Below are 21,567 nucleotides of genomic sequence, written 5' to 3'. Positions count from 1 at the left end.
CCAAGTGGTGTTCAATATGAGGGAGGGCAGTAGGTGGTAATCAGCAGATGGTTTCCTTGTCCATGTTTGACCTGATGCCTTGAGACTTTATGGAGTCCAGAGTCGATGTTGAGGACTCCCAGGGCAACTCCCTCCCAACTGCAGACCATTGTGCCACCACCTCTGGTGTGACAGGATATACCCGGGGATGGTGATGGCAGTGTCTGGGACATTGTCTGTCAGGTATTATTTAGTGAGTAGGACTATGCCAACTTTGGCACAAGCCCTCAGACGTTAGTGAGGAAGACTTTGCAGGGTTGACTGGACAAGTTGCGTCTTTGTCCTTTCTAGTGCCCGAGCTCAATGCCAGGTGGTCCAACCAGTTTTATTTTTTCCTCAACTTTTCTGTAACGGTTTGCTAAAACTGAGTGTCTTGCTCGGCCATTTCAGGGGGCAGTTAAGATTCAACCTTATTGATGTGGGTCTGGAGTCGCATATTTTCCAGACCAGGTAAGGATGGCAGATTTTCTCTCCTGAAGGATATTAGTGAGGTAGATTCATGATCATTATTACTGAGACTAGCTGTTGAATTCCAGCTCGATTAACTAATTGGGTTGAAATTCCTCCAGTTGCTGTGGTGGGTTTCGAACTCATGTCTCCAGAACATTAGTCTGGGCCTCTGCATTACTAGTCCAGTAACATTACCACCATGCTATGGTTCTCCGGAAATGGAGCTGTGTGGGACGAACAGAAGGCTGCATTCCCCCCCCTGGGTATCAGTGTAATCCAGTGTTGGATACAGAGATGCTGTCGATTGTACATTTGTTAATGTAAATCTGTGTTTGTATATACCATAATAAATTTACAATGAAATGGTTGATGCAACTATCTTCTGCAATGTATACACGAAACCAACAAAGGCCAACTGAAATTACAAAGGATTTTCTATTGATACAACAACTTTCACAACCTCTGAACATCCCAAAGTGCATCACCGGCAATGAAAAACTTTTACAACTGCAGTCACGGTTGTAATGGAGGAACTAGAGCAAGCAATATACACACAGCAAGATCCCACAAACATCACTGCAACAATGACCAGATAATTGATGGGTTTTTTATAGTGATGTTGATTGCGAGATAAATACTAGCCGAACGTCCGGCAGAACTCAAGTAAAAGGAGAAAATGCTGCAAATACTCAGCAGGTCAGGCAGCGTCTGTGCAGAGAGAAGCAGAGTTAACCATTCAGATCGACGAGCTCCCATCAGAACTGCTAGATTATTTCAGATTTCTAGTATTTGAGGGAGTTTCTTTTTGTACGAGGGCGACTCTCCTCTGCTTCTTCAAAATTGACCCTGGAATCTCTTCCATTCACCTGCAGGTATAGCTAGAGACTGGGCTTAACACCTCAGACAAAAGACAGCACATCCGACAGTGCAGCACTCCCTCAGTACTGACCCTCCGACAGTGCAACACTCCCTCAGTACTGACCTTCCGACAGTGCAACACTCCCTCAGTACTGACCCTCCGACAGTGCAGCACTCCCTCAGTACTGACCCTCTGACAGTGCGGCACTCCCTCAGTACTGACCCTCTGACAGTGCGGCACTCCCTCAGTACTGACCCTCCGACAGAGCGGCACTCCCTCAGTACTGACCCTCCGACAGAGCGGCACTCCCTCAGTACTGACCCTCCGACAGAGCGGCACTCCCTCAGTACTGACCCTCCGACAGTGCGGCACTCCCTCAGTACTGACCCTCTGACAGTGCGGCACTCCCTCAGTACTGACCCTCTGACAGTGCGGCACTCCCTCAGTACTGACCCTCCGACAGAGCGGCACTCCCTCAGTACTGACCCTCCGACAGAGCGGCACTCCCTCAGTACTGACCCTCCGACAGTGCGGCACTCCCTCAGTACTGACCCTCTGACAGAGCGGCACTCCCTCAGTACTGATCCTCCGACAGAGCGGCACTCCCTCAGTACTGATCCTCCGACAGAGCGGCACTCCCTCAGTACTGACCCTCCGACAGAGCAGCACTCCCTCAGTACTGATCCTCCGATACTGCGGCACTCCCTCAGTACTGACCCTCCGACAGTGCGTCACTCCCTCAGTACTGATCCTCTGACAGTGCAGCACTCCCTCAGTACTGACCCTCCGACTGTGCGGCACTCCCTCAGTACTGATCCTCTGACAGCGCAACACTCCCTCAGGACTGACCTTCCGACAGAGCGGCACTCCCTCAGCACTGACCCTCTGACCGTGCAGCACTCCCTCTGCACTGACCCTCTGACCATGCAGCACTCCTTCAGCACTGACGCTGTGACAGAACAGAGCTCCCTCAGTATTGACCCTCCAACAATGCAGCACTCCCTCAGTACTGACCCTCCAGCAATTCAGCGCTCCATTATTACTCACCTTCCGACAGTGCAACACTCCCTCAGTACAAACCTTCCGACAGTGCAACACACCCTCAGAACACAACCTCCGACAGTCCAGCACTCCCTCCGTTTTGACCCTCCAACAGTGCACCACTCCCTCTGTACTGACCCCCTGACACTGCAGCGCTTCTTCAGTACTGAACCTCCGACAGTGCAGAGCTCCCTCAGTACTGACCCTCCTACAGTGCAGCACTCCCTCAGTACTGACCCTCCTACAGTGCAGCACTCCCTCAGTACTGACCCTCCGAGAGTGCAGCACTCCCTCAGTACTGATCCTCCCACAGTGCAGCACTCCCTCAGTACTGATCCTCCCACAGTGCAGCACTCCCTCAGTACTGATCCTCCCACAGTGCAGCACTCCCTCAGTACTGATCCTCCGAAAGTGCAGCACTCCCTCAGTGCTGATCCTCCGACAGTGCAGCACTCCCTCAGTACTGACCCTCCGACAGTGCAGCACTGCCTCACTACTGACCCTCTGACAGTGCAGCACTCTGTCAGTAGTGACCCTCTGACAGTGCAGCACTCCCTCAGTACTGACCCTCTGACAGTGCAGCACTCCCTCAGTACTGACCTTCCGACAGCGCAGCACTCCCTCAGTACTGACCCTCTGACAGTGCAGCACTCCCTCAGTACTGACCCTCCGACAGTGCAGCACTGCCTCACTACTGACCCTCTAACAGTGCAGCACTCTGTCAGTAGTGACCCTCTGACAGTGCAGCACTCCCTCAGTATTGACCCTCTGACAGTGCAGCACTCCCTCTGTACTGACCCCCTGACACTGCGGCGCTTCTTCAGTACTGAACCTCCGACAGTGCAGAGCTCCCTCAGTACTGAACCTCCGACAGTGCAGAGCTCCCTCAGTACTGACCCTCCTACAGTGCAGCACTCCCTCAGTACTGACCCTCCTACAGTGCAGCACTCCCTCAGTACTGACCCTCCGAGAGTGCAGCACTCCCTCAGTACAGATCCTCCCACAGTGCAGCACTCCCTCAGTACTGATCCTCCCACAGTGCAGCACTCCCTCAGTACTGATCCTCCCACAGTGCAGCACTCCCTCAGTACTGATCCTCCGAAAGTGCAGCACTCCCTCAGTGCTGATCCTCCGACAGTGCAGCACTCCCTCAGTACTGACCCTCCGACAGTGCAGCACTGCCTCACTACTGACCCTCTGACAGTGCAGCACTCTGTCAGTAGTGACCCTCTGACAGTGCAGCACTCCCTCAGTACTGACCCTCTGACAGTGCAGCACTCCCTCAGTACTGACCTTCCGACAGCGCAGCACTCCCTCAGTACTGACCCTCTGACAGTGCAGCACTCCCTCAGTACTGACCCTCCGACAGTGCAGCACTGCCTCACTACTGACCCTCTAACAGTGCAGCACTCTGTCAGTAGTGACCCTCTGACAGTGCAGCACTCCCTCAGTATTGACCCTCTGACAGTGCAGCACTCCCTCTGTACTGACCCCCTGACACTGCGGCGCTTCTTCAGTACTGAACCTCCGACAGTGCAGAGCTCCCTCAGTACTGAACCTCCGACAGTGCAGAGCTCCCTCAGTACTGACCCTCCTACAGTGCAGCACTCCCTCAGTACTGATCCTCCTACAGTGCAGCACTCCCTCAGTACTGATCCTCCGAAAGTGCAGCACTCCCTCAGTGCTGATCCTCCGACAGTGCAGCACTCCCTCAGTACTGACCCTCCGACAGTGCAGCACTGCCTCACTACTGACCCTCTGACAGTGCAGCACTCTGTCAGTAGTGACCCTCTGACAGTGCAGCACTCCCTCAGTACTGACCCTCTGACAGTGCAGCACTCCCTCAGTACTGACCTTCCGACAGCGCAGCACTCCCTCAGTACTGACCCTCTGACAGTGCAGCACTCCCTCAGTACTGACCCTCCGACAGTGCAGCACTGCCTCACTACTGACCCTCTAACAGTGCAGCACTCTGTCAGTAGTGACCCTCTGACAGTGCAGCACTCCCTCAGTATTGACCCTCTGACAGTGCAGCACTCCCTCTGTACTGACCCCCTGACACTGCGGCGCTTCTTCAGTACTGAACCTCCGACAGTGCAGAGCTCCCTCAGTACTGAACCTCCGACAGTGCAGAGCTCCCTCAGTACTGACCCTCCTACAGTGCAGCACTCCCTCAGTACTGACCCTCCGAAAGTGCAGCACTCCCTCAGTACTGACCCTCCTACAGTGCAGCACTCCCTCAGTACTGACCCTCCTACAGTGCAGCACTCCCTCAGTACTGACCCTCCGACAGTGCAGCACTCCCTCAGTACTGACCCTCCTACAGTGCAGCACTCCCTCAGTACTGACCCTCCTACAGTGCAGCACTCCCTCAGTACTGACCCTCCGACAGTGCAGCACTCCCTCAGTACTGACCCTCCGACAGTGCAGCACTCCCTCAGTACTGACCCTCCGACAGTGCAGCACTCCCTCAGTACTGACCCTCCGACAGTGCAGCACTCCCTCAATACTGACCCTCTGACAGTGCAGCACTCCCTCAGTACTGACCCTCCGACAGTGCAGCACTCCCTCAGTACTGACCCTCCGACAGTGCAGCACTCCCTCAGTACTGACTCTCTGACAGTGCAGCACTCCCTCAGTACTGACCCTCCGACAGTGCAGCACTCCCTCAGTACTGACCCTCCGAGAGTGCAGCACTCCCTCAATACTGACCCTCTGGCAGTGCAGCACTCCCTCAGTACTGACCCTCCGACAGTGCAGCACTCCCTCAGTACTGACCCTCCGACAGTGCAGCACTCCCTCAGTACTGACTCTCTGACAGTGCAGCACTCCCTCAGTACTGACCCTCCGACAGTGCAGCACTCCCTCAGTACTGACCCTCTGACAGTGCAGCACTCCCTCAGTACTGACCCTCCGACTGTGCAGCACTCCCTCAGTACTGACCCTCCGACTGTGCAGCAATCGCTCAGTACTGACCTTCTAACAGTGCAGCACTCCCTCAGTACTGACCTTCCGACAGCGCAGCACTCCCTCAGTACTGACCCTCTGACAGTGCAGCACTCCCTCAGTACTGACCCTCCGACAGTGCAGCACTGCCTCACTACTGACCCTCTAACAGTGCAGCACTCTGTCAGTAGTGACCCTCTGACAGTGCAGCACTCCCTCAGTATTGACCCTCTGACAGTGCAGCACTCCCTCTGTACTGACCCCCTGACACTGCGGCGCTTCTTCAGTACTGAACCTCCGACAGTGCAGAGCTCCCTCAGTACTGAACCTCCGACAGTGCAGAGCTCCCTCAGTACTGACCCTCCTACAGTGCAGCACTCCCTCAGTACTGATCCTCCTACAGTGCAGCACTCCCTCAGTACTGATCCTCCGAAAGTGCAGCACTCCCTCAGTGCTGATCCTCCGACAGTGCAGCACTCCCTCAGTACTGACCCTCCGACAGTGCAGCACTGCCTCACTACTGACCCTCTGACAGTGCAGCACTCTGTCAGTAGTGACCCTCTGACAGTGCAGCACTCCCTCAGTACTGACCCTCTGACAGTGCAGCACTCCCTCAGTACTGACCTTCCGACAGCGCAGCACTCCCTCAGTACTGACCCTCTGACAGTGCAGCACTCCCTCAGTACTGACCCTCCGACAGTGCAGCACTGCCTCACTACTGACCCTCTAACAGTGCAGCACTCTGTCAGTAGTGACCCTCTGACAGTGCAGCACTCCCTCAGTATTGACCCTCTGACAGTGCAGCACTCCCTCTGTACTGACCCCCTGACACTGCGGCGCTTCTTCAGTACTGAACCTCCGACAGTGCAGAGCTCCCTCAGTACTGAACCTCCGACAGTGCAGAGCTCCCTCAGTACTGACCCTCCGAAAGTGCAGCACTCCCTCAGTACTGACCCTCCTACAGTGCAGCACTCCCTCAGTACTGACCCTCCTACAGTGCAGCACTCCCTCAGTACTGACCCTCCGAGAGTGCAGCACTCCCTCAGTACTGACCCTCCTACAGTGCAGCACTCCCTCAGTACTGACCCTCCTACAGTGCAGCACTCCCTCAGTACTGACCCTCCGACAGTGCAGCACTCCCTCAGTACTGACCCTCCGACAGTGCAGCACTCCCTCAGTACTGACCCTCCGACAGTGCAGCACTCCCTCAGTACTGACCCTCCGACAGTGCAGCACTCCCTCAATACTGACCCTCTGACAGTGCAGCACTCCCTCAGTACTGACCCTCCGACAGTGCAGCACTCCCTCAGTACTGACCCTCCGACAGTGCAGCACTCCCTCAGTACTGACTCTCTGACAGTGCAGCACTCCCTCAGTACTGACCCTCCGACAGTGCAGCACTCCCTCAGTACTGACCCTCCGAGAGTGCAGCACTCCCTCAATACTGACCCTCTGGCAGTGCAGCACTCCCTCAGTACTGACCCTCCGACAGTGCAGCACTCCCTCAGTACTGACCCTCCGACAGTGCAGCACTCCCTCAGTACTGACTCTCTGACAGTGCAGCACTCCCTCAGTACTGACCCTCCGACAGTGCAGCACTCCCTCAGTACTGACCCTCTGACAGTGCAGCACTCCCTCAGTACTGACCCTCCGACTGTGCAGCACTCCCTCAGTACTGACCCTCCGACTGTGCAGCAATCGCTCAGTACTGACCCTCTGACAGTGCAGCACTCCCTCAGTACTGACCCTCCGACTGTGCAGCACTCCCTCAGTACTGACCCTCCGACAGTGCAGCACTCCCTCAGTACTGACCCTCCGACAGTGCAGCACTCCCTCAGTACTGACCCTCCGACTGTGCAGCACTCCCTCAGTACTGACCCTCCGACTGTGCAGCAATCGCTCAGTACTGACCCTCTGACAGTGCAGCACTCCCTCAGTACTGACCCTCCGACTGTGCAGCACTCCCTCAGTACTGACCCTCCGACTGTGCAGCAATCGCTCAGTATTGACCCTCTGATTGTGCCCAATGATCCCCATTCCCTGAATCCCGCCGATCCCCTCAGTGATCCCCGGAACCTGAATCCCACTGATCCCCTCAGTGATCCCCATTCCCTGAATCCCACTGATCCTCTCAGTGATCCCCATTCGCTGAATCCCATGGATCCCCTCAGTGATCCTTGGTCCCTGAATCCCACTGAGCCCCTCAGTGATCCCCGGACCCTGAATCCCACTGATCCCCTCAGTGATCCCCTGTCACTGAATCCCATGAATCCTCTCAGTGATCCCCAGTCCCTGAATCCCACTGATACCCTCAGTGATCCCCATTCGCTGAATCCCACTGATTCCCTCAGTGATACTCATTCCCTGAATCCCACTGATACCCTCAGTGATCCCGATTTGCTGAATCCCACTGATCCCCTCAGTGATTCCCGGTCCCTGAATCCCAATGATCCCCTCAGTGATCCCAAGTCCTGGAATCGCACTGATACCCTCAGTGATCCCGATTTGCTGAATCCCACTGATCCCCTCAGTGATTCCCGGTCCCTGAATCCCAATGATCCCCTCAGTGATCCCAAGTCCTGGAATCGCACTGATACCCTCAGTGATCCCGATTTGCTGAATCCCACTGATCCCCTCAGTGATTCCCGGTCCCTGAATCCCAATGATCCCCTCAGTGATCCCAAGTCCTGGAATCCCACTGATTCCCTCAGTGATCCCCGGTCCCTGAATCCCACTGATACCCTCAGTGATCCCGATTTGCTGAATCCAACTGATTCCCTCAGTGATCCCTGTTCCCTGAATCCCACTGATCCCCTCAGTGATACTCATTCCCTGAATCCCACTGATCCCCTCAGTGATCCCCTGTCCCTGAATTCCAGTGATCCCTGCAGTGATCCCCATTTGCTGAATCCCATGGATCCCCTCAGTGTTGCCCAATCCCTGAATCCCACTGATCCCCTCAGGGATTCCCGGTCCCTGAATCCCACTGATCCCCTCAGTGATCCCTGGTCCTGGAATCCCACTGATCCCCTCAGTGAACCCCAGACCCTGAATCTCATTGATCCCCTCAATGATCCTCGGTCCCATAATCCCACTGATCCCCTCAGTGATCCCTGTTCCCTGAATCCCACTGATCCCCTCAGTGATCCCCGGTCCCTGAATCCCAATGATTCCCTCAGTAAACTCTGGTCCCTGAATCCCACTGATCCCCTCAGTGATCCTCAATACCTGATTCACACTGATCCCCTCAGTGATCCCCGGTCCATGAATCCCACTGATCCCTTCAGTGATCCCCATTTGCGGAATCCCACTGATCCCCTCAGTGATCCGCATTCCCTGAATCTCACTCATCCCCTCAGTGTTGCCCATTCCCTGATTCCCACTGAGCCCCTCAGTGATCCCCAGACGCTGAATCCCACTGATCCCCTCAGAGATCCCCATTTGCTAAATCCCACTGCTCCCATCAGTGATTCCTGGTCCCTGAATCCCACTGATCCCCTCAGTGATTCCCAATCCCTGATTCCCACTGAACCCCTCAGTGATCCCCGGTCCTGAATGCCACTGATCCCCTCAGTGATCCCCTTTCGCTGAATCCCATTGATCCCCTCAGTGATCCCCTTTCGCTGAATCCCATTGATCCGCTCAGTGTTCCACATTCCCTGAATCCCACTGTTCCACTCAGTGATCCCCATTCGCTGAATCCCACTGATCACTCAGTGATCCACGTTCCCTGATTCTGACTGATCTCCTCAGTGATCCCTGGTCGTGGAATCGCACTGAGTCCCTCAGTGATCACCATTTGCTGAATCCCACTGAGTCCCTCAGTGATCCCCGGTCCATGAATCCCACTGATCACCTCAGTGATCCCGGGACCCAGAAACCCACTGTTCCCCTCAGTGAACCCCAATCGCTGAATCCCATGGGTGCCCTCAGTGATCCCCATATGCTGAAACCCACTGATCCCCTCAGTGATCCCTGGTCCTGGAACTGCACTGCGTCCCTCAGTGATACCCGGTCCCTGAATCTCAGTGATCCCCATTCCCTGAATCCCACTGATCCCCTCAGTGATCCCTGGTCCTGGAATTGCACTGCGTCCCTCAGTGATCACCATTTGCTGAATCCCACTGAGTCCCTCAGTGATCCCCGGTCCATGAATCCCACTGATCACCTCAGTGATCCCGGGACCCAGAAACCCACTGTTCCCCTCAGTGAACCCCAATCGCTGAATCCCATGGGTGCCCTCAGTGATCCCCATATGCTGAAACCCACTGATCCCCTCAGTGATCCCTGGTCCTGGAACTGCACTGCGTCCCTCAGTGATACCCGGTCCCTGAATCTCAGTGATCCCCATTCCCTGAAACCCACTGATCCCCTCAGTGATCCCTGGTCCTGGAATTGCACTGCGTCCCTCAGTGATACCCGGTCCCTGAATCTCAGTGATCCCCATTCCCTGAATCCCACTGATCCCCTCAGTGATCCCTGGTCCTGGAATTGCACTGCGTCCCTCAGTGATACCCGGTCCCTGAATCTCAGTGATCCCCATTCCCTGAATCCCACTGATCCCCTCAGTGATCCCTGGTCCTGGAATTGCACTGCGTCCCTCAGTGATACCCGGTCCCTGAATCTCAGTGATCCCCATTCCCTGAATCCCACTGATCCCCTCAGTGATGCCCATTCACTGAATCCCACTGATTCCCTCAGTGATGCCCATTCACTGAATCCCACTGATTCCCTCAGTGATCCCCATTCGCTGAATCCCACAGTTTGCCTCACTGATCCCCGGTCCCTGAATCCCATTGATCCACTCAGTGATCCCCAGTCCCTGAATCCCATCGATCCCCTCAATGATCCCCGGTCCCATAATCCCACTGATCCCCTCAGTGGTCCCTGTTCCCTGAATCCCACTGATCCCCTCAGTGATCCCCGGTCCATGAATCCCACTGATCCCCTCAATGATCCCGGGTCCCTGAATCGCACTGATCCCCATTTGCGGAATCCCACTGATCCCCTCAGTGATCCCCGGTCCCTGAATCCCAATGATTCCCTCAGTAAACTCTGGTCCCTGAATCCCACTGATCCCCTCAGTGATCCCCATTCGCTAAATCCCACTGATCACTCAGTGATCCACGTTCCCTGATTCTGACTGATCTCCTCAGTGATCCCTGGTCCTGGAATCGCACTGATACCCTCAGTGATCACCATTTGCTGAATCCCACTGAGTCCCTCAGTGATACACGGTCCATGAATCCCACTGATCACCTCAGTGATCCCGGGACCCTGAAACCCACTGTTCCCCTCAGTGAGCCCCAATCGCTGAATCCCATGGATGCCCTCAGTGATTCCCATCCGCTGAATCCCACTGAGTCCCTCAGTGATACACGGTCCATGAATCCCACTGATCACCTCAGTGATCCCGGGACCCTGAAACCCACTGTTCCCCTCAGTGAGCCCCAATCGCTGAATCCCATGGATGCCCTCAGTGATTCCCATCCGCTGAATCCCATTGATCCCCTCAGTGATCCCGGGACCCTGAAATCCACAGTTCCCCTAAGTGAACCCCATTTGCTGAATCCCACCGATTCCCTCAATGATCCCCGGTCCCATAATCCCACTGATCCCCTTTGTGATCCCTGTTCCCTGAATCCCACTGATCCCCTCAGTGATCCCCATTCGCTGAATCCCATGGATCCCCTCAGTGATCCCCAGTCCATGAATCCCACTGATCCCCTCAGTGATCCCCATTTGCTGAATCCCACTGATCCCCTCAGTGATCCCCATTCGCTGAATCCCATGGATCCCCTCAGTGATTTCCGGTCCCTGAATCCCACTGATCCCCTCAGTGATCCCCATTTGCTGAATCCCACTGATCCCCTCAGTGATCCCCGGTCCTTGAATCCCACTGATCCCCTCAGTGATCCCCATTTGCTGAATCCCATTGATCCCCTCAGTGATCCCGGGACCCTGCAACTCACTGATCCCCTCAGTGATCCCCGGACCCTGAATCCCACTGAAGCCCTCAGTGATCCCCATTCGCTGAATCCCACCGATCACTCTGATCCTCGTTCCCTGATTCCGACTGATCCCCTCAGTGATCCCCATTCGCTGAATCCCATGGATCCCTGGTCCCTGAGTCCCACTGATCCCTCATTGATCCCCATTCACAGAATCCCATTGATCCCCTCAGTTATCCTGGGACCCTGAAACCCACTGTTCCCCTCAGTAAACCCGAATCGCTGAATCCCATGGATCCCCTCAGTGATCCCCTGTCCCTGAATCCCACTGATCACCTCAGTGATCCCCTGTCCCTGAATCCCATTGATCCCCTCAGTGATCCCCATTTGCTGAATCCCACCGATTCCCTCAATGATCTCGGTCCCATAATCCCACTGATCCCCTCTGTGATCTCTGGGCCCTCAATCCCACTGATCCCCTCAGTGATCCCCTGTCCCTGAACCCCACTGATCCCCTCAGTGATCCCAATCCCTGAATCCCATGGATCCCCTCGGTGATCCCCGGTCCCTGAATCCCACTGATCCCCTCAGTGACCCCCATTCACTGAATCTCACTGATCCCCTCACTGATGCCCATTCCCTGATTCCCACTGAGCCCCTCAGTGATCCCCTGACGCTGTATCCCACTGATCCCCTCAGTGATCCCCATACCCTGAATCCCATTGAACCCCTCAGTGATCCCGGGACCCTGAAACCCACTGATCCCCTCAGATATCCCCGGTCCCTGAATCCCACTGATCCCCTCAGTGATCCCCATTCGCTGAATCCCATTGATCGCTCAGAGATCCCCGTTCCCTGATTCTGACTGATCCCGTCAGTGTTCCTCGGTCCTGGAATCGCACTGATACCCTCAGTGATCCCCATTTGCTGAATCCCACTGAGTCCATCAGTGATCCTCAGTCCCTGAATCCCACTGATCCCTCAGTGATCCCCATTCGCTGAATCCCATGGATCCCCTCAGTGATCCCAGGACCCTGAAACCCACTGATCCCTCAGTGATCCCCATTCGCTGAATCCCATGGATCCCCTCAGTGATCCCGGGACCCTGAAACGCACTGATCCCCTCAGTGATCCCTGGTCCTGGAATCGCACTGATCCCCTCAGTGATCCCCATTTGCTGAATCCCACTGAGTCCATCAGTGATCCTCGGTCCCTGAATCCCACTGATCCCTCAGTGATCCCCATTCGCTGAATCCCATGGATCCCCTCAGTGATCCCAGGACCCTGAAACCCACTGATCCCCTCAGTGATCCCTGGTCCTGGAATCGCACTGATCCCCTCAGTGATCCCCATTTGCTGAATCCCACTGAGTCCCTCAGTGATCCCTGGTCCCTGAATCCCACTGTTCCCTCAGTGATCACCATTCACTGAATCCCACTGATCACCTCAGTGATCCCAGGTTCCTGAATCCCACTGATCCCCTCAGTGATCCCAATTCACTGAATCCCACTGCGCCCCTCAGTGATCCCTATTCCCTGATTCCCACTGAGCCCCTCAGTGATCCCCATTTGCTGAATCCCACTGATTCCCTCAGTGATTCCTGGTCCCTGAATCCCACTGATCCCCTCAGTGATCCCCAATCCCTGATTCCCACTGATCCCCTCAGTGATTCCCGGTCCCTGAATTCCACTGATCCCCTCAGTGATCCCCATTCGCTGAATCCCATGGATCCCCTCCATGATCCCCTGTCCCTGAATACCTCTGATCCCCTCAGTGATCCGCATATGTTGAATCCCACTGATCCCCCCAGAGATCCCCATTTGCTAAATCCCACTGCTCCCATCAGTGATTCCTGGTCCCTGAATCCCACTGATCCCCTCAGTGATCCTCATTCGCTGAATCCCACCGATCACTCAGAGATCCCCGTTCCCTGATTCTGAATGATCCAGTCAGTGATCCTTGGTCCTGGAATCGCACTGATACCCTCAGTGATCCCCATTTGCTGAATCCCATGGATCCCCTCAGTGATCCCCGGTCCCTGTATCCCACTGATCCCTCAGTGATCCCCATTCGCTGAATCCCATTGATCCCCTCAGTGATCCCAGGACCCTGAAACCCACTGATACCCTCAGTGATCCCCATTTGCTGAATCCCACCGATTCCCTAAATGATCCCTGGTCCCATAATCCCACTGATCCCCTCTGTGATCCCTGTTCCCTGAATCCCACTGATCCCCTCAGTGATGCCCATTCCCTGAATCCCACTGAGCCTCTCAGTTATCCCCAGACGCTGAATCCCACTGAGTCCCTCAGTGATGCCCATTCCCTGATTCCCACTGAGCCCCTCAGTGATCCCTGCTCCCTGAATCCCACTGATCCCCTCAGTGATCCCTGCTCCCTGAATCCCACTGATCCCCTCAGTGATCCCTGCTCCCTGAATCCCACTGATCCCCTCAGTGATCCCTGTTCCCTGAATCCCACTGATCCCCTCAGTGACCCCCATTCCCTGATTCCCACTGAGCCCCTCAGTGATCCCCATTCCCTGAATCCCACTGATCCCGCTCATTTATCCCTGATCCATGAATCCCACTCACCCCCTCAGTGATCCCCGATCCCTGAATCCCACTCATCCCTCAGCGATCCCTGCTCCCTAAATCCCACTCATCCCCTCAGTGATTCCCAGTCCCTGAATCCCACTGATCCCTGAATCCCACTCAGCCCCTCGGTGATCCCCGGTTCCTGAATCCCACTCATTCCTCAGTGATCCCTGCTCCCTAAATCCCACTCATCCCCTCAGTGATTCCCAGTCCCTGAATCCCACTGAGTCCCTCAGTGATGCCCATTCCCTGAATCCCACTGATCCCCTCAGTGAACCCCAGACCCTGAATACCATTGATCCACTCTGTGATCCCCATTTGCTGAATCCCACTGATTCCCTCTGTGATCCCTGTTCCCTGAATCCCACTGATCCCCTCAGTGACCCCCATTCCCTGATTCCCACTGAGCCCCTCAGTGATCCCCATTCCCTGAATCCCACTGATCCCCTCAGTGACCCCCATTCCCTGATTCCCACTGAGCCCCTCGGTGATCCCCGGTTCCTGAATCCCACTCATCCCCTCAGTGATCCCCGGTCCCTGAATCCCACTCATTCCTCAGTGATCCCTGCTCCCTAAATCCCACTCATCCCCTCAGTGATTCCCAGTCCCTGAATCCCACTGAGCCCCTCAGTGATTCCCGGTCCCTGAATCCCACTCATTCCTCAGTGATCCCTGCTCCCTAAATCCCACTCATCCCCTCAGTGATTCCCAGTCCCTGAATCCCACTGAGCCCCTCAGTGATTCCCGGTCCCTGCAACCCACTGATCCCCTCAGTGATCCCCGGTCCCTAAATCCCACTGATCCCCTCAGTGATTCACATTCCCTAAATCCCACTGATCCCCTCAGTGATTCACATTCCCTGAATCCCACTGAGCACCTCAGTGATCCCCGGTCCCTAAATCCCACTGATCCCCTCAGTGATTCACATTCCCTGAATCACACTGAGCCCCTCAGTGATTTCCGGTCCCTAATCCCATTGATTCCCTCAGTGGCCCTATTCCCTGAATCTCTCTGATCCCCTCAGTGATACCCATTGCCTGAATCCCACTGATCCCTCTCAGTGATCCCAGGTCCATGAATTCCACTGATCCCCTCAGTGATCCCCAATTGCTGAATCCCACTCATCCCCTCAGTGATCCCCGGTCCCTGAATCCCACTGATCCCCTCAGTGATTCCCAGTCCCTGAATCCCAATGATCCCCTCAGTGATCCCCGGTCCATGAATCCCACTGATCCCCTCAGTGATTCCCAGTCCCTGAATCCCACTGATCCCCTCAGTGATCCCCGATCCCTGAATCCCACTCATCCCCTCAGTGATCCCAGTCCCTGAATCCCACTCATCCCCTCAGTGATCCCAGGTCCCTGAATTCCACTCATCCCCTCAATGATCCCCGGTCCCTGAATCCCACTGATCCCCGGTCCATGAATCCCACTGATCCCCTCAGTGATCCCCGGTCCCCGAATCCCACTGATCCCCTCAGTGATTCCCAGTCCCTGAATCCCACTGATCCCTGGTCCATGAATCCCACTGATCCCCTCAGTGATCCCCGGTCCCTGAATCCCACTGATCCCCGGTCCATGAATCCCACTGATCCCCTCAGTGATCCCCGGTCCCTGAATCCCACTGATCCCCTCAGTGATTCCCAGTCCCTGAATCCCACTGATCCCCTCAGTGATTCCCAGTCCCTGAATCCCACTCATCCCCTCAGTGATCCCCGGTCCATGAATCCCACAGATCCCCTCAGTGATTCCCAGTCCCTGAATCGTACTGATCCCCTCAGTGATCCCCGGTCCCTGAATCCCACTGATCCCCTCAGTGATTCCCAGTCCCTGAATCCCACTGATCCCCTCAGTGATCCCCGGTCCATGAATCCCACTGATCCCCTCAGTGATCCCCGGTCCCTGAATCCCACTCATCCCCTCAGTGATCCCCGGTCCCTGAATCCCACTGATCCCCTCAGTGATCCCAGGTCCCTGAATTCCACTCATCCCCTCAATGATCCCCGGTCCCTGAATCCCACTCATCCCCTCAGTGATCCCCGGTCCATGAATCCCACTGATCCCCTCAGTGATCCCCGGTCCCTGAATCCCACTCATCCCCTCAGTGATCCCCGGTCCCTGAATCCCACTGATCCCCTCAGTGATCCCAGGTCCCTGAATTCCACTCATCCCCTCAATGATCCCCGGTCCCTGAATCCCACTCATCCCCTCAGTGATCCCAGGTCCCTGAATCCCACTGATCCCCTCAATGATCCCCGGTCCCTGAATCCCACTCATCCCCTCAATGATCCCAGGTCCCTGAATCCCACTGATCCCCTCAATGATCCCCGGTCCCTGAATCCCACTCATCCCCTCAATGATCCCCGGTCCCTGAATCCCACTCATCCCCTCAGTGATCCCAGGTCCCTGAATCCCACTGATCCCCTCAATGATCCCCGGTCCCTGAATCCCACTCATCCCCTCAATGATCCCCGGTCCCTGAATCCCACTGATCCCCTCAGTGATCCCAGGTCCCTGAATTCCACTGATCCCCTCAGTGATCCCAGGTCCCTGAATTCCACTCATCCCCTCAATGATCCCCGGTCCCTGAATCCCACTGACCCCCTCAGTGATCCCCGGTCCATGAATCCCACTGATCCCCTCAGTGATCCCCGGTCCATGAATCCCACTGATCCCCTCAGTTGCCCCAACAATTCCTGCTTTGTGAATCCTATGTGGTGTGAAATGGTACTGACTGAGGTTGTCAGCCTTTCTCTCAGTTTAACATGTCACCTGATCAATGCACCTCTGACTGTGCAGCACCTTCTCAGCACTGTACTGTATTTACTGCCTGGAGCATGTGCTCAATTATCTTTGGTGAGGCTCGAACACGCAGCCTTGTGGCTCAGGGGCAACAGTGCTTCCACTGAGTTACGGCTGACTCCTAAACTTATCGATGGCTAGGGTCTTGTTAAAGAATGAACGGGCATTCTGGAGGGATATGCGGAGTGGCAAAAAATCCACTAGCAGTGTCCAAGGGGCAGTGGTGAAATGAGAGAGAAGATTGTGAGGTGAAGCCCAGTAGGCATTGATCATGGAAAGTGCCTATGTAGACGTGTCACGCTGTAATTATACCCTCCTGCCAGTGGTGGCACTGTAGTTCCTCACTTTAACATCTCCCAGCCACTCAGCCACCACTGCTCCAAATGATTCAACTTCCCTTGTTGACGCAAGTTCAGTAAAAAAATATCAAATTGAGGGGTTCTCTAAAGTCAAGGTGAGAATTGACAAAATTAAAATGTTGGCTCACTTCTGTCTGCTCGTGACTTCCTGAGCTCTGACATTGGTTCACTTGCAGTTGTGAAGAAACTGGCTACAATTATGACGATTACACTTTCAGAATGGACTCCTTGGCCCAAAGGCAGTGGATATTTGGCAAAACCCAGAGACCACAGCGTTTTAAATGCCATGAAGCTTTAATGAAGAATTATGCATTGACAAAGTTTGCTGAAGTTAGTGCGTTGGATGTAGTGGATCATGTGAAATGGTCTCACAGTGAATCGGTCAGTCACATTTAATAGCAAAGTCCAAATGCAATGTGAACAGCACTGAGTGTGTTACAACAGCAGCAGGCATTATAATACAAGATCTCTTCGATGTCGACACAGATACAAGGAACATGTTTCAGAAAGATGGGATAGTCCAACAGTCCTGAAGCACTCCTTAAATAAGATCGTCAGCAATGTCAAAATATCTGTTGACTATTCTGCCTGCTAGTCCAGCGTTGGTTGATGAATTTAAACCCTGTGTGGTGTGACAGGACAAGTTGCATTACTCTTCATGAACCGTGCACAACGAAACCAGTAATTGCGGTTAAAAGTACCACGTGGGAGTGCCAGTGTTGGGAGCATGTGTTAATAGCAGGGAGAAAGGGAGAGGAGAGAGACAGAGAGAAAGAGAGAGAGAGAGAGCGGCGTGTCAATTAAACCAAAGCTGGCGTTTCTTCAGATTGGCACAGGGCAGTGCACCAGACATCTTCATGCTCACCTCATGGGACGGGACAGTTCGGAAATCCAGTGGCAATGAACCAGACGTCAAATCTGAAATTTAAACCAAAGATATCTTAGGCAAAACAAACGGAGAGAAGATGAGGAGAAATGTCGGTTATTCAACGGGTCATTGTGATCTGGAATGCACTGTCTACGTGGGCGGTGGAAACAGATTCAATAATAACTTTCTAAAGGGAATTCTATAAATCCTTGTAGGGGGAAAATTGAAGGGCCTGTGGAAAGAGCAGTGGCAGTGGGATTAATAGGATATCCCTACCAAGGGGCTGGCACAGCTACGATGGGCCGAATGGCCTCCTTCTTTGCTATGATGTCCTTGCTTATGTCCCCAGCATTGTTCTTGATATCTGTAGCTTTCTCAGTAAGCACTGTTTCCTGCAATCGATGCGTACATGAGGACTCACCGAGAGATGGAGACTCAGGGTATTCAGTGAGATACAGCTGATTTCCGACGTGCACTGAGCTCCCCTTATCCGACAGGTTTTCGGGATTCCACTCTCAGATCTCCCCGTCAGCCTTTCGGTTTCAGAATGGAAATTGAAGCAGACAACTCCACCCCGCCTGCACCCCACAATTACTTCACTCAACTCTTCTTAAATGGACAGGAATAAAGATTCATTTCTCTTTAATTGAACTCCATTTTAATATGCCCACCTTTAGTGGTTTGCATGTTCTTGCACATTGAGCTGCATGTTTCAGTGTGTGAACATGTATGTTTGTACACATGTGCTGCTGTTTACATGTTAGAGGCGAGGTGATGCATGTCCTATTTGGCCATGGGAAGCCGTTATAACCAGCTCAACACTGCTTTCACCCAACGTTGCTGTATAATCCCTTACACCCTTACAGCAAGTTGCTGGGCAGTGATTAGGAGCATGCACGCTCTTAGATCCAGAGGCAGTGGCAGTTGGCACCAAGCTGAGGTCTTTCACTCTCAGTACTGTACCAGGTGGTACATGGGTTAATGGGGCCTCTTCATACTCCCCTTGTGATTTGGAACAGTGTTGCAGGGAGATGCATCTTTCATCCCTCACCATTATACCATCAACTGCTGTTTATCAGATAGTCAACCAGCCAACATTACAGAGTCTTTATTGAACTTACTTTTGCATTCCCTTCTTTTTCTTAAAGTGTCTCTGAGATCTGTTTCCACTCTGCCTTTTTCTCAGTGAAATGTCCAAGGGACCATCTCCAGAAAGTCCAGACTCATCACTGAAAATTTCATCCGTGTTTTCTTCATCCTCACGTGTTTCGCTCACCTCCAGAGGTCTTCCATTGCCTTTTCTGTCCCTGTTCCTGTTCGACATTGTGATGAAAGGAAAGAATTAGGGATTTTCCTGGCAGATGGGGGGAACTGTGTTCAGTAACAGGACGCAAAGGGAGCTGCATGTGGAATCTTTCTACCGAATGGAGCACAAAATTGCTCTACACCCTGTGCACCACTGGGAGACGGTGAAACTGCTGGTATAGTACCAGCAATCCCCTAGACATTACACCATCCCACTGCCAGCTGTGTGCCAGGCTCCCACTGCCAGGTATGACTCCCACACAATATCAAACCCATCACCTTCAGAAACGTCATACAGGCAAATTACAACATGCTCAGTATCCTGACCTTGTAACCCAATATCCTGGATGTGTACTTCCTGGCTAAAGACACCTAGAGATTAGTTAAAATCTCAGGGAGATTGTGAGCTCAAATCCTAACAGGGCACTTTGAGAATGTTGAGTCGCTTTTTTTAATTCATTCATGGGATGTGGGCGCCAGCATTTATTGCCCATCCCTAATTGCATTGGTGCAGACTCGATGGACTAAAGGGCCTCTTCTGCACTGTATTATTGTGTGATTCTGTGATTCTGTGAATTGCCCTTGAGAAGGTGGTGGTGAGCTGCCTTCTTGAACCACTGCAGTCCGTGTGGGGTAGGTATACCCACAGTGCTGTTAGGAAGGGAGTTCCAGGATTTTGACCCAGCAACAGTGAAGGAACGGTGATATAGATCCAAGTCAGGATGGTCTGCGGCTTGGAGGGGAACTTGCAGGTGCTGGTGTTCCCATGCATCTGCTGCCCTTGTCCTTCTAGGTGGTAGAGGTCGCGGGTTTGGAAGGTGCTGTCGAAGGAGCCTTGGTGAGGTGTTGCGGTGTATTATGCATCTGTGCATCGGTGGTGGAAAGACTGAATGTTGAAGGTGGTGGATGGGGTACCGATCAAGCAGGCTGCTTTGTCCTGGATGGCATCGAACTTCTTGAGTGTTGTTGGAGCTGCACCCATCCAGGCAAGTGGAGAGTGTTCCATCACACTCCTGACTTGTGCCTTGTAGATGGTGAGAAGGCTTTGGGGAGTCAGGAGGTAAGTTACTTGCCACAGGATTTCCAGCCTCTGACCTGCTCTTGTAGGCATGGCATTTATGTGGCTGCTCCAGTTAAGTTTGTAATCGATGGAAATGGTCATTACCTAGCCCTTGCATGGAGCAAATGTTACTTGCCATATATAAGCATGGCATGCTCGCAGGCAATGCAGTGGAGAGGGAAATGTATGTGTCAACAGCCAGTCGAACTCTGGGTGATGCAGTGAGTTGGGAATGGCTTCCTCACCACAGGGGCTGGAGACTATACTGTCATCAATGTCTGCTCCATCCACCATTGGGGCACTGCTTAAGAGAGCTTCCTGCTTTGTCTAACCATGTCCTGCCTGCCCTGTCAGTACTCCAGATTGAAAAGCCTCCCATTCCCTCATGCTAACATCCCTCATCTTGAAATCAGCACAAAATTTGCCAAAAGAATATTCCTGGAGAAAAAAGTGCAATAAAAAGTTGTGGTCTGATAATTTGAATGTATTCCATCTAAGGGATGCTTTTGTGAGGTTGCATTCTTTGTGCAGACTCGCTAGATATAAATGGGGGTTAAATATTGGGCCATCAGATCCCCATTGCTCTTTCTACCACTTGCCCTGGAATCTGGCTGGCAAACAGGGCTTGCAATATCCACCAAACATCAGCTCTTCCAGTAAATACCTGCCGGGAACCGTATCCTACCTCTTGCAGAGAGCGACATAGTAAATAGAGTCATTATAATTAGCATTGTTCTGTGCAAGGCTGGTGTTCAACTCCTTCGCTTGCATCTCACTTTCCCAATGTCTCCCCTGGAAAGTTCTGGCAAACACATACATCTGAGGGAAGGTGGTGAGAAACACCTGGAGGAGATATTAAAAAGAGGGGAAATTCCCATCACATATTAGTTCTGGCTGAGCCCATTGGGAGAATCGTGCCGGTATTCCAGCAACTTTCTTCCCAGGTTTCACATGTATCATCATATCATGTTTAACAATGTCAGTCAAGTGACATGTTTGACCATAATTTCAAAGGAATCCATGTCCGTTTTAAGGAAAGAATTCACGGGACGATGGGGAAAGAGCAGGGGTATGGATCTAATTGGATAGTTCGACCAAAAAGCCAGCACACACGTGATGGGCCGAAGGCACACAGATTGAAGGTTTTGGGCAGGAGATGCAGGGGGGAATATGAGGAAGAACTTTCTTACACAGTGGGTGGTAATGACCTGGAGCTCGCTGCCCACCAGGGTGGTGGAAGCGGAGAGAAAGAATGATTGCAAAAGGAAATTGGATGGGCAGGTGAGAGAAAT

Source organism: Heterodontus francisci, unplaced genomic scaffold (assembly GCF_036365525.1).
Source record: "Heterodontus francisci isolate sHetFra1 unplaced genomic scaffold, sHetFra1.hap1 HAP1_SCAFFOLD_1302, whole genome shotgun sequence".
NCBI classification, from domain to species: Eukaryota; Metazoa; Chordata; class Chondrichthyes; order Heterodontiformes; family Heterodontidae; genus Heterodontus; species Heterodontus francisci.
The sequence above is the reverse complement of the archived record's forward strand: the minus strand, read 5'-3'. Positions refer to the sequence as shown.